Raw genomic sequence first — 13,622 nt, forward strand, 5'->3', positions numbered from 1 at the left:
GTTTTACGTGAGTTAATTTAATTATGCTTATATTTTCCTTGACAGAAGAATTGTATAACATTGGTTCATATGTTTTTTCCAATTCACACACTTTTTTATCCTGCCCGCTATACTTAATTATTCATCCAACAGTAACATAATATATTATGCTTATAAAGCACACAATATGATCCTGGTAAATAGTCCCAGAATGAGTCTCATTTTACAAGTGAGAAAACAGCAGGTACTAAGTTCACATAATAATAAAACAACAAACCTAGGCTTTCTGTTCCTAGTTCAGTGAACTTTTTACTAGTCTAAAATTGTCTTCACAAAAATTTTGCATTTTGTTTTCAAGTCATTGGTGATATCTCATGGCTGTACTTGTTCAGAACCAGTGCATTTGCCCTTTGTTCTGGTGTGTAGTTTAACACAGATAAATATGTGAAAATGGTATATAAATAAGTAAAAAATTAATTAAAAATATTATGTCGAATGAAAATTATCTACATTTTTCATATGTATAGTGACAGCAATTGAAAAAGCATTCAGAATATAGTAAGTATATAAATTAATATATGCTCTTCAAAATTTGGGGGATTCTAAGTGCAAAGAGTTGCAAGGGGATGGTGAAAGTTCAGTAGAATAAGTATATTTCACACATTTCCATAACATTCAAATTTGAATTTTAAAGCTTAAATGTCTTTGACCCAATGGAGGAAATTATTTACATCCTCCAATTATTTCAAATGTTGATCTATTTGATTGTTAAACTTTAGAATATTGAAGCAAACTATAAAAATGTAGTTGCAAATCCTAAAATATTTGAAGTACTTGAAAATATATAAATTTTTCTATAATTACCAATAAGAAACCAAGTTTCTATAACTACTAATAAGAAAACCTAATTTTCTCAAAATCTGTGATAAACCTAACCAAAGCCCATAGTATTAATTTATAAATTTTTTAACAATGAAATTTCATCCTTATCCCTTCCAAGTAAAAGACTTTGCAATGTTTCTAGAAGAGAAAAATCTCAAAGGGTAAATTCTTCAGGATTAAACTTAATCCATATACACAATTGTTTTTTTTCCCCTACCATAACCAATAGGGGAAGAGTAGGAGTGGCACAAGAAGGCATAATTGCTTTATTAGATGCAAGAATCTTTCAATTACTTCTCCTTTCATTTGTGGGCATCAAGTCTTAGAATTACTGATGGGTCATTAAGAAGCAAGTCCTGACCAAGATCCAAAGGAGACTCTCAGCTCAAGGTAATTGTATGAATAGTGCCAATTCCTCTAGGGCACATTTACTTTTTTTTTGTCTTCTTTTCTCTATTAATGTTTGGTTTCTTAGTCAAGAAGAGGTTAGAGGATATTAATGAATTCAGTTTTGGAGAGGTCAGTTAAAAGTGCAATGGCACAACCAAAGATGCCCACAAAAGAGCTGATATACAAATCTTGGTCAAAAAATTCAGATGCCATTTCCAACTGACTGCAGGAATAGTACCATAGAGTGAAGGAAAGAGAACTAATATTAAAACATTAAAGAAGAAGAGAAAAGAAGGAAATTAAGAAAGAATTTTAAAGAAGTACAAAGCCAGGATAAGATGAGGGAACAGCTCCTTATTAAACACTAGAGAGAATTTCATCCTGTAAGATAAGCATTATCTCTAACAATAAACATGTCATCAGCTAATTTGATTGGAGTTGTTACAATATGTAGGTGGGATAAAAAGCCTTAATGCTGTAGAACGTTAAAGTTAAAAAGACTGAGGAAGAAAAGAGTATTACAAACACAAACACACACACACATATACTCCATAATGTGAGTTAAGATAGAAAGATGTGACTAAAAAACAAAACAAAAAAACAGTGAGTGAAGGGCTAAAAGGGCCTCATAAGCCACTTGATGGTATTCTATTTATTTATTTAGGCTTTAAAATAACAATCAATGGAAAACCAATGAAAGGTTTTAACCAGGAGTCTAGAATAATAGATTCGTATTTTATGAGAGCCATAATGACTGTAGTGTTGATTGAAAGCAAGCTTATAAGTCAGTTAAGAAACCATTTTGGTATTCATGAGAACAAAAACTATAATAATTGATCAGCGACACTGTATTCTTCGTCCTATACTCTCTGTCTCTCCAAACAGTACCCAGCACATAACTGTTTGAGGAGTTAAGAAATGGCCCAGAGGAGATATGATCCTAACTTGGATTGGAGGCTGCTAGTGGAGACAATAGAAGTGAACTCATTCACAAGGTCTAGGAGGTAAAGTACCCAGAGAGTTCAGTGATTGGCGAAGATCGGGGGAGTCATCACCACTGACTCAGAATTCTTTCTGAGAACTACACCACCAGTCCACTATCATGCCATCCACTGAAATGGGGACACTGGAAAATTTTCTGTTTCATGTGAAAAGCTCATGTAAATTGATTCAGTTCAGACTCAGATTGAAATATTGTGTTTCAGAGATTTTCTAATGATGACTCTAAACGTTGATCTTTTGCACCAAGGCCAGAGAAACTTAGGGTCCTGCAATCATTCTCACATGCTACTATAGACTTTCTGAAACTCATTATGCTAAGCTTCCCTAGCGTCATTCCTAAGATAGATACAGACTTCTTTTATTTTCCATTTCCTTTCTCAAAATTCTAGGACCAGAAAACCTTTGTTGTACATACCCATCTCAATAATTTGGCACCATAGAAACACTGCCTACTTTCCACCCATAGAACTGTCTAGTATTAGAGGGAGCAACACTGTATTGTTCAAAATTGTATTACCACAGATCAGAAAGACTTAATTATTTAATAACTTTAATCGTGATGTATCCATCATCTAACAATGAGTTATCAATAAGCAAAATATACAATGATCTTTTATAAAATAATTATAGAAGAACATGCATAGAATCCTATGACTAAAATATATGAACTAGAAGAAAGAAGAGAGTCAAATAATATCACAGAATTTCAAGATTTCATGGAAGCTGTTCTTGTAACATAATAATACATGGGATATCATTTCCCACATCAGACTTCCAGAAGCTGAGTTCCATTAAGTTGACCTCTGAAGTCAAATAGCACACCCTACATCTTTTTAGAACTCTCTTTATGCTACAACTGATGCAGTTTTCCTTAATGAATGCAATTTGGGGAGAGGAGGACAAGAAGGATGTGTGTATATGTCTGAGTATTTATGTGTGCAGTAAGTGGATGATGGATAATTATGAAGCTTCCTAGGTATAATTCCTAATCAAAGATAAAATTCTTAGGTGAGAATTTAAACAAAAATACTAATCTCAGAAAACTAAATGGAGAAAACTTATTTTTTAAAAGTTACCCAAAAAATGGTAACTTTAAAATTAGCGTATATTTTAATTTCACATCCACATTTTGAGTTTAACCTAAGAAACATGTTTTTATTATGCTCTTAAAATTGCCACCAAATTTTTATTGTGTATCCCTCGGAAGTTTCTTAAAGTAATTCTCTCATTGTCAAGCATCTGGCAAATCATTTCTCTTGTTTTTCATAGGTTCTAAAAGGACAGGATGAAGGCTTCAATGCTAAGTGAACTCCTTCTGACTTTTGCCATTTGTTTTCAGGTAAAAATTATTTGAAAACCAAAGAACAACATAAAATTAAAGGCTTACCTAACACTGAGATGGGGCTTAAAATGAGATCAAGGCATTGCGTATTTAAAAACAAGACATACTTGCATAAATAAAAAGAAACAGGAATAATTATCATTTTCTTCCAACACACATAGAAACATGTCTATTTAAAAATCACCTGGAATTTGAAGAAAAGAAGCAAGGGAAAGGGAGAGATAGAGAGAAAATAAAGAAAGACAGAGAGGTAAAAAAATCCAAAGAGGGCATGACTATTAGTTAAGAAAGATAAGTATGAGAAAATCTTCAAATAAATTTGGAGGAATAGAACTAAATTTACATTGAAATATGAGAACTTTCTTCTTAATGACCAAGTCCACTCATCACCTCTATTTGAAGGAAGTTTCCCTCTGAATGTGCAAAGTAGAGATGAGTTTACCCATTTCTTAAGTTTGTTTTTCACTCAACCTCTAGGTTTAATATTCATATTCTTATGATCAAAAGTTGTAATATATTCTTCCACTGAAGACAAGAAAACAATGACAGGGAAGATGGTCTTTTCTATTAATACCTAAAGTAAACAATTACATTTTTGACCCATCTGACACATGATTTGTGCAACTAGATTTGATTTGCTATTCTGAGTGAGCCTGTGTCTCCAGAATATCATACCCTTTTACAGCTCTTGCAGTTTAAAAAAGAAAAACTTCCTTCTTTTTGATTTAATTACTGACTTCACAAGCTCTTTATGTTTCTTTTTTATCACTGCACACAGTATGCACTGTGTTTAGAATTATAATTACTCTTGAAATGTCTGTCAGTGTCATTTAATATACCATTCTTTATTCCAAAATACTCTCTGCCTTATGTCATCACTATAATTTCCTGGTAGATGTTTGCCCATAGCAATTGATACCCTAGAGAAAAATTTATAGGCAATAAAACTGAAAGCTTTTTTAAACCATTTTCAATGGTTTTTATTGAATTTTTGAATTTTCTGAATTCAGCATCAAATCTCCCTCTTTTGTATAGTTTCTAAATCAGAGTTTAGCTATAATACTTTCATTAAAATTTGTGTGATGTTTTACTGTGTGGTTCTTGTTAATTTATAAAGAACATGATAGTAATTTTTTACTCCACAGTCTAAGTATAAAATTGGTTTTCATATATTTAATGGAAATATTATACCAAACCAATTAATTTGATTTCCCCAAATTTCATTTTTGTACTTAAAGAAAAGTTTTTTTAGTAAATATTCAAGTAATGACAAGGTTATTTGTCTAAACATATTTTGCCCCATTATTTTAATTTTTAAAACTTCATCATATATTGACAATAACATATATCTTTATGGGGTAAAAAGTGATGTTATTATTTATTAATACAACGTGAAATAATAAATCAAGCTAATTAACATATCTATCACCTCAAATACAATTTTTTGTAGTGCAAGCATTTGAAATTTTTACTCTTAGCAATTTTAAAATGCTAATGTTCTATTATTAACTATATTCATCATGCTGTTCAATAGTTCTTAATAAAAAATAGTTCTTAATAAAATCCCACTTATAATTTTCTCTGAGATTTTGTATGTTGGCCATTGTCTCTTGATTCCACTCACCCTCTCACTCCTTATAACCATCAGTGTACTTTCTGATTCTATTAGTTTGATTAATTTGATTCCACAAAAAATTGAGAATATACAGTATTTGTCTTTCTGTGCCTGGATTGTTTTACTTAGAACAATAGTCTTCAATTCCATCAAAGTGTCACAGAGTACAGAACATTCTTCTTTTTTAAAGCTGAAAACTATTCCACTGGGTACATACGCCACATTGCCTTCATCCATTCATCTGTCAATGGGCTCTTAGGTTGATTCCTTAACTTGGCTATTAAAAATAGAAATCACACATTTCTTCTATTCACCAATTTCCAGTCTTTGGGGTACATGTCCAGAAATGGTACTTCTGGGTCATGTGATGATTCTATTTTTATTCTTATTTTTTGAAGAACCTCAAATAGTTTTCCATAATGACTGTTCTATTTACATTCCCACCACAGTGCACAAGATCTCCTCTGCATCTTCACCAACACTATCTTTCATCTTTTTGATAATGACCATTCCGATAAATGTGAAGTTTATTACAATATGATTTTAATTTGAATTTCCTTAAAGATTAGCAATGTTAAACATTTTATTGCCCACCTATATATCTTCTCAAGAAATGTCTATCCAGGTCACTTGTCCATTTTTAAATTGGGCTATTTTCTTGTTATTGAGTTGTTTTAGACCCTTATATATTTGAAGATTACCCCCTTCTTGGTTGTATGACTTAGAAATATTTTATCTCAATCTATTGATCATCTTTTCAATCTGCTAATTGTTTCACAGACTACACAGAAACTTTTTAGTGTGTTGTAATGCCATTTATTTAATCTTTATTTTTCTTGTCTGCACTTTAGGGTCAAGTTTAAAATCATTGCCCAGACCGACATATCTGACCACCTACATTTTCTTATGGTAGTTTTACAGTTTCAGGGCTTACATTTTATTCTTCAATCCATTTTGAATTACATTTTGTATATGAAATAAGAGTGTCATTCCATTCCTCTGTGTGTGGACATACAGTGTCCTCCACATCATTTATTAATGAGACTCCTTTTGCCATTGTGTATTCTTGGAAACTTTAGCAAACATTAATTGAGCATATGCATGGGTTTATTTCTGGGATTTATATCCTGTCGCTTGGTCTCTGGCTCTACTTTTATGCCAGTATCATGATGCTGTCATTGTATTACTTTGTAGTATAATTTCAAATAAAGTTATCTGATGCCACCAAGTTTACTCTTTTTTGTTTATGATTACTTTGTCTATTTGAGCTTTTTTTTGTGGATCCACATGAATTTTAAGATTGGTTATCTATTTCTATGAAAAATAACATTGGTATTTTTATAAGGATTTCATTAAGTTTGTAGATTGCTTCAGGCAGTACAGAAATTTTAACAATATGAATTCTTCTGTTGGACAAACATGGAATATTGTTTCATTTTTTTCTGTCTTCTTCAGTTTCTTTCACCAATGTATACAGTTTTCTGGTCTGTCACCTCCTTGATTAAATTTATCCCTAAGTATTTTTGTAGCTATATATAAATGAGACCACTCTCTTGATTTCTTTTCAAATAGCCAATTGTTAGCATATTGAAATGCTTCTGATTTTTTTTATTTTTAATTTTTATCCTGTAACTTTTATGTATTCATTATCAGTTTCTAAGAGATTTTTGAGGATCCTTAAGGATTTTCTAAATATAAGGTCATGTCATCAGCAAACAGCAACACTTACTTTTTCTTTCTTTTCTGGCAAGGACTTCCCACCCTATGGTTAATAAAAGTGGTGAGTGTGCATCTTTGTCTTGTTGCAAGTATGAGAAGAAAGGCTTTTAATTTTTCCCCATTAAATACAATCATAAATACAGATTTTATCATGTTAAGATACATTTCTTCTATATAAAATTTATTAGTTTGCATATGTTGAATCATCTTTGCATACCAAGGATAAATTCCACTTGATCTTGGTGAATTATTTTTTAATATTTTGTGTAGTTCAGATTGATAGTTGGGGATTTTTTATTTATGTTCATTAGAAATACTGGACCATAATTTTATTGTCTTGTAATATTCTTGTCTGACTTTGATATCAAGTATATCCTAGCCTCCTAAACAATGTTTGGAAGTATTTCCTCTTTGATTTTTTTGGAAGAGCTTGAGAAGTTTGAATACTTGTCCTATAAAGATTTGGTAGAATCCAGAAGTGAAGTCATCAGATTCTGTGATTAACTATTATTTTTTTTTCTAGAAAATAAAAATATAATAATTTTACAATTTATTTAATGGCAACTGGTAGTCACAAAATTTCCCTACTTTGGTTGTAGGGAAATTTATATTTTGTATATGAAATAAGAGTGTCATTCATTCCTGTGTCTGTGGACATACAGTGTCCTCCACATCATTTATTAATGAGACTCCTTTTGCCATTGTGTATTCTTGGAAACTTTAGCAAAAATTAGTTGAGCATATGCATGGGTTTATTATGCATTCCTTAGACAAGTCTGCAAATTAGCACTGATAACTTACAAGTTATTGTACCAGCTGTAATGTTATTTTTTTAAAGTTGATCAAATATAAGCTGACTTGGTTTATTGCCAGCATTTATAAAACCACACATAGGAAAAGAACTAGGTCTTGGGACAAATGCATGGTCTCAATATGGTGTATGTTTAGCCTGTTCTGATTATCACAAAATCAGAACAGGAAAAATATTCACAGCCCATGCTTTTCTTTGATAGGAGATGTTTTATTACTAATTCAAATTTTCCTGACTCATTACTGGTCTGTTCAGATTTTCAATTTCTTCATGATGTAGTGTTGGTGATTGTGTGTATCTAGGAATTTATCCATTTCTTCTAGGTTATAAAATCTGTTGTTCATACTGGTCTATGATCTTACAGCTGTATTCCTGTGGTTTCAGTTGCAATATTTCTTATTTCTCATTTTATTTAGTTGAGTCTCTGTTCTTTTCTTCTTAGACAAGTTAAAGTTTTAGCTATTTTGTTTGTCATTCCAAATAACCAACTCTTTGTTGATTTTTATATTGTTTTCTAGTCTCTATTTATTTCTGTTCAGAAAGAAAATTTTTTATTTTCTTCCTCCTGCTAACTTTGGGCTTAATTTATTGTTTTTCTAAGTCCTTGAGGATTAAATTTTTGTTAAAGATCTTCCTTTTTATGTAGGCATTTATTATTATAAACTTTTCTCTTATAACTGATTTTGCTGCATCCCACAAGTTTTGATAATTTAATCCATTGTGTATTCATTTTTTTGTCTCAAGATATTTTTTTAATTTAATTTTCTTTTTAATTTTTTCATTGACCCATTGGTGTTCAGGGGCATGTTATTTAATTTGCATGTATTTGTGAATTTTCCAATTTGTTCTGATTATGGATTTCTAGTTTTATATCATTGTGGTCAGAAAAGATATTTGATATGATTTTGATTTTCTTAAATTTGCTAAGACTTATTTTGTGGTCTGACACATAATTTTATCTGGGAAAATATTTCTTGAATGCTTGAAAAAATTTTGTTATTGGATGGAATGTTCTATAATTGTCTATTACATCCATTTGGTCTAAAGTTGTTGTTAAAGTGCAACGATTCCTTATCAGTTTTACATCTTAATGTTCTGTCCATTCCTAAAGGTGAGGTATTAAAGTTCCCTACTATTATGGCATTGCAATCTATTGTTCCATCCAGATCTATTAACGTATGCTTTATACATTTGTATGTTACTATGAGCGCACATATATGTTTATAATCATTATATCTTCTTGGTAAATTTACTCCTTTATCATTATATAACCTCCTTTTTTGTGTCTATCTTACAGTTTTTAGTGTAAAATCTGTTTTACATAATAAAATTGTAGATATCCATGTTCTTTTGGTTTTCATTTGTGCTTAATATCTTTTACTCATTCTTTCACTTACAGTCTAAAGTGAGGTGAGTTTCTTTTGTAGGCATCACAGAGTTGATTTTTGTATTTTATTTCTGTTTCTTATTCATTCTGTCATTCTATTCCTTTTTATTGGATAATTTAATCCATTTACATTCAAAGTAACTTTTTGATAGGCAAGGATTTATCATGACCATTTTGCTAATTATTTTCTGGTTGTTCTGTAGATATTATGTTTCTTCCTCTCTTGCTGTCTTGCTTTGTGATTAGATGATTTTCTGTAGTGAAATGCTTTGAATTCTTTCTGTTTTTGTTATGTGCTTCTATTAAATATTTCTAGTCCATGGTTACCCTGAAGCTTACATAAAATATCTTATTCTTATAATAGTCTTCTTCAAGTTGACAACTACAACTTTTATTTCATAACTATAACTCTACACTTTTACTTCCCTTCTCACAATTTATGCTTTTAGTGTCAAAATTTACATAATTTTGTAATGAATATCTCTTGATAATTTGTTTTAGCTATAGTTGCTATTAACAGTTTTGTCTTTTCACTCTCATATCAGGGGGGAAACACTGCTTTACTATCACCATTAAAGTCTGGGTATTTTGAACATGGCTCTACATTATCCCATTAATTTATGTGCTTTTATGTGTTTTACATTCATTTAATTAGCAGCCATTTGTTTCAGCTTAAAGAATTCCCTTTAATAATTCCTGTAAGGCAGACTAAGTGGTCATGATATTCCAAAGATTTTATTTTGTCTAGGAGAGTTTTAATTTCTCAGTTCTGAAAGACAGTTTTTCTGGGTTGATATTCTTAGTCGTCTATTTCTTCCTTCAGCATTTTGAATGTATACTACTACTCTCTCCTAGCCTGCAGTTTCTACTGAAAAATCCTCTGCTAGTCATATTGGGCTCCCTTTGTGATATGTTTCTTATCTCTTGTTGCTGCTCTTAGAAGTTTTTGTCTCTGATATTGATAGTTCGATTACTATGTGTCTTGCTTAGTAAACTACTCTTTATATTGAATTTGACTAGTAACTTCAATACTTTCTCTACCTAGATGTTGACAGCTTTCTGTCAACATTAGGGATATTTTCAGCTATTATTTCTTTAAATATGCTGCCTACTTATTTCTCTTTCTTCTTCTGCAACTCCTCCATAAATATTTGACCTCTTCATGGTAACTTACAAAGACACCAGGCTTCCTTCATTCTTTTTCATTCTATTTTATTTTTGTTTTGACTAATTTTAAATGTTATATATTCAAGCTCATTGATTCTTTCCTCTTTCTGATCAAGTCAGAGTTTGCAGTTTTATGTTGAATTTTTCAGTTTGGTTATATTCATCTGTAAGATTTGTTTGGCTTTTTTACTCTTTCTACTTCTTTATCAAGATTCTCACTTTGTACATGAATTACTTGCCATATTTTATTTAATTTTTCTATCCACATATTCTTATAGTTCATTGAACTTCTTTAGGAGAATTATTCTGAGTTGTCTTTCATTTCATAGTTCTCTATTTCTTTAGGTTCTACTATTGGTGTTTTATTAGTTTCTTTTGGAGGTATACTAACCTCCCAGTTCTTCATGATTCTTATTTCCCTGCATTATTGTTTGCCCATTTGAGAAGAAAGCTATCTCTTGTGACATTTACATACATCTTTAGCAGAGAAAGATCTTCATTATTTAACCTATGGTTCAGAAGGAGCTTGTTGTGGGTTCCCTTGTTAGTTGGGCTACTGTCTTTTCTCTGATGTCAGATGGAGTTGCTAGCACTGGCTAGAAAATCTGCTATCAGGCAGAGTCACTGGCTGGGTACTGTAATAGCCTTCAGTCAGGCTAGTTACAGAATATATTCCATGGCTGGGTGATTCTGCTATTTGGGATCTGCAGTTGTACAGAGCTAAAGGTTGGGGTCTGAAGTTAGTCAGAATCACTGCTTGGGATGGGCAGAGACTATGCTCTGGAGAAATGCATGACTGACTATTTTTGTCTCTCTCTATATATGGGGTCATCAGGTAGGTTTTGGCAAAATGAAGTCTATTTGGCTTTCTAGAAGAATCATGTTTACCCTACAATTCTCCAAAGTACATAGAAGTGAGCAAATCTCTGATTGGATAAGGCCTTAGGGAAGGCTTTTGGGCTGAGCTTAGCTGCTCTTTCTATCCCTTACACTTCTTTGAAATATGTGGAGACAGACATCTCCCTACCTGGGCAGAGCTTTGAAGTAGGCTTTTGGCCAATTTGAGCCACTCTTTGACCTCCTGGCTTGAGTATAGACCATTCTTTTCTAAAATGCATGAAAGCAAGGATCTGGGTGTGGTGGGGGGCGGGGATGATGCTTGCAGTGGATTCTGAAGCTGAATGTGGAAACTAACTCTGTAGGGACCCAAAGCAGGTTGAAATCCCCATCATGTTTTGAAAGCAACCAGCTCAATTTTACAAGTGTGCTACACAGTTGGATGGTGCCTGATGAGATGTCATAGCTAGCAGAAAAACAGAGGCAGCACCTAAGAGCCAAGTGCTGGCCACTATAAGTTCAAACTCCTTGTTTATGTGGGACTCAAAGTGATCTAGCTATGCCCTTAGTACCTGGGCTCCCTATGAAGTGAGGCCAGAACAGCCTACCAGAAAAGTCAGTGAAAGCCAGGAAAGTGGGAGACCATTTTTTATCCCCTTTTGAAACTATATGGGCCCCAGGGAATTTCTCTCTGTGTGACACTGTCAACCTGGGGAAAGGAAAGGGTAGCATGTTCACAGTAAGACCATTATTCTAACACTTTTAATTCAGTTTAGATTAATTTTTGTGGATAATGTGAGTGGCTTAAGGCTTGTTTCCAAGATTTTCCAGTTCATAAATGGTTGGTTGCTAGTTGAACTTTCAGTGGAGGTAAGGCCTGAGATTTTCTATTCCATCACCTCATTCTATTATGAATTTATATGTCAATGTATTCTAAATTTAAATACACTTAAAACATTTTTCAATTCAAACAGCAGACAAGTACCCTAACTAAAATAAAAATGAAAACCAATAACTGATTTAGTGTCTCACTTGGTGATATCATCTGTTCTTCCACTGCAGTTCAGTGAAAGCCAACAATCAAGGCACCATGCAGAAAAGACAAGCAACCATCAACCCATCCAAAGCTCACCCATCAGGCCATCACAAAGCAGATCTCCATCTACCCAGTTCATTAGGAAACCTCAAGCCTATTCTCATGCTCCTGACCCAGCTATCCATAGATCACCCCTGAGGGCTTCATCATCACCTTTCAATACTCAAAAATCACAGCCTCTACCTGCCAGGGCTGCATCCCTTTCTGTACTGCCTAACAAAGCAGGTGGCCAGTTACCCTCAGATTCTAGAACACCAGGTGAGAAGAAAAAATCTGGCCAATCAACACTTGCTAAGTCAATACCTGCTAAGTTTCAGTTACCACTATCTACAATTAGAGCAGCTCCCCAAATATCTCTACCTAAGAAAAAACCACTAGAAACTTCAAAAAAAACCTTATCTACATCAACCAAAAAACAATCATCTAAGTCCGAAAAGAAACAACCAGTTAAATCTAACAGAATTCTTCCTTTAATTGACAAGAAAAACTTAAATCAGGCATCAACAGTTAAATCAATCCCTGAAAAAGCTTTAACCAGAAAGGAAACTCTCAATAAGCAAAATAATGAGATAGCTCCAGTCAAAAAAGGATCTACTGAGACAACATCAATAAGGACAGCTTTCAAAGCCAAAGACAAAAGCCTAACTAAATCCAAAAAGATAACACCTATACCTGCAAAGGAAAACCTCGTTCAGCCAGGAACAGATACAACAAAAAAGAAAACATCTACAGCTGAAACCAGAATGTCAAAGAAAGCCCAAAAACCCTTTTCTGCACCTGCCAAGAAGCAAGTGAATCAGTCTAAAGCACTTAAATCAGTACTAAACACACAACCAGCCTCTCTGAAAAGACCCAATAAATCTGAAAGCCCCTTGTCTGAAACATCCAGGAAGCAGTCAAACCAAGCAGAAGAAGGCAAACTTCCAGCTCCCCAAAATATTCTGGCCAAAAATATAAAGAAACCTAGTAAGCTTTCATCTAAATCTAACAATAAACAACTAAGTAAGTTACCTACAAAGCCAAAAATATCTGAAACAAGCAGAAAAACTCTAAAAAACCAGACAAAAAATCAATTAACACTTGCCAAACAACCATTCAGTGAAACTAAATCAGGCCCAGAAAGATCTCCAGCCAAGAAGAAAATCCAAAAGATATCTGTACCTGCCAAAAATCAACAGAAATTGCCTCTAGCAGGTATAAAGTCTGCAAAAACACATCTTGCAAATACTAAATCTATAAAACCATCCCCACCTCTAACAGCAAATAACAGACTAAGCAAGTCTAAAAATAAACTATCTAAATCTTCTAAGAAGGATAAAAATCAGCTTAAATCCCTTCAAGGGGTAAAAACACCACCTCCCTTAGCAGACAAATTTGTAAAGCAATCTAAAGAAA

At 32.8% G+C, this 13,622-nt stretch overlaps 1 non-coding gene across 1 annotated transcript; it reads right to left on the reverse strand.

Annotated features, from left to right (window-relative positions):
- Window positions 1–7,790: 7,790 nt before the first annotated feature.
- LOC124082312 (small nucleolar RNA SNORA72) lies at window positions 7,791–7,922 on the reverse strand. The gene has a single exon (XR_006848323.1). It is a non-coding gene; the product is annotated as a small nucleolar RNA SNORA72 (small nucleolar RNA).
- Window positions 7,923–13,622: the final 5,700 nt, after the last annotated feature.

This window comes from Marmota monax, unplaced genomic scaffold (assembly GCF_021218885.2).
Source record: "Marmota monax isolate L192 unplaced genomic scaffold, Marmota_monax_Labrador192_F-V1.1 WCK01_AAM20220418_F8-fsc00132, whole genome shotgun sequence".
In the NCBI taxonomy this organism is placed as follows: Eukaryota; Metazoa; Chordata; class Mammalia; order Rodentia; family Sciuridae; genus Marmota; species Marmota monax.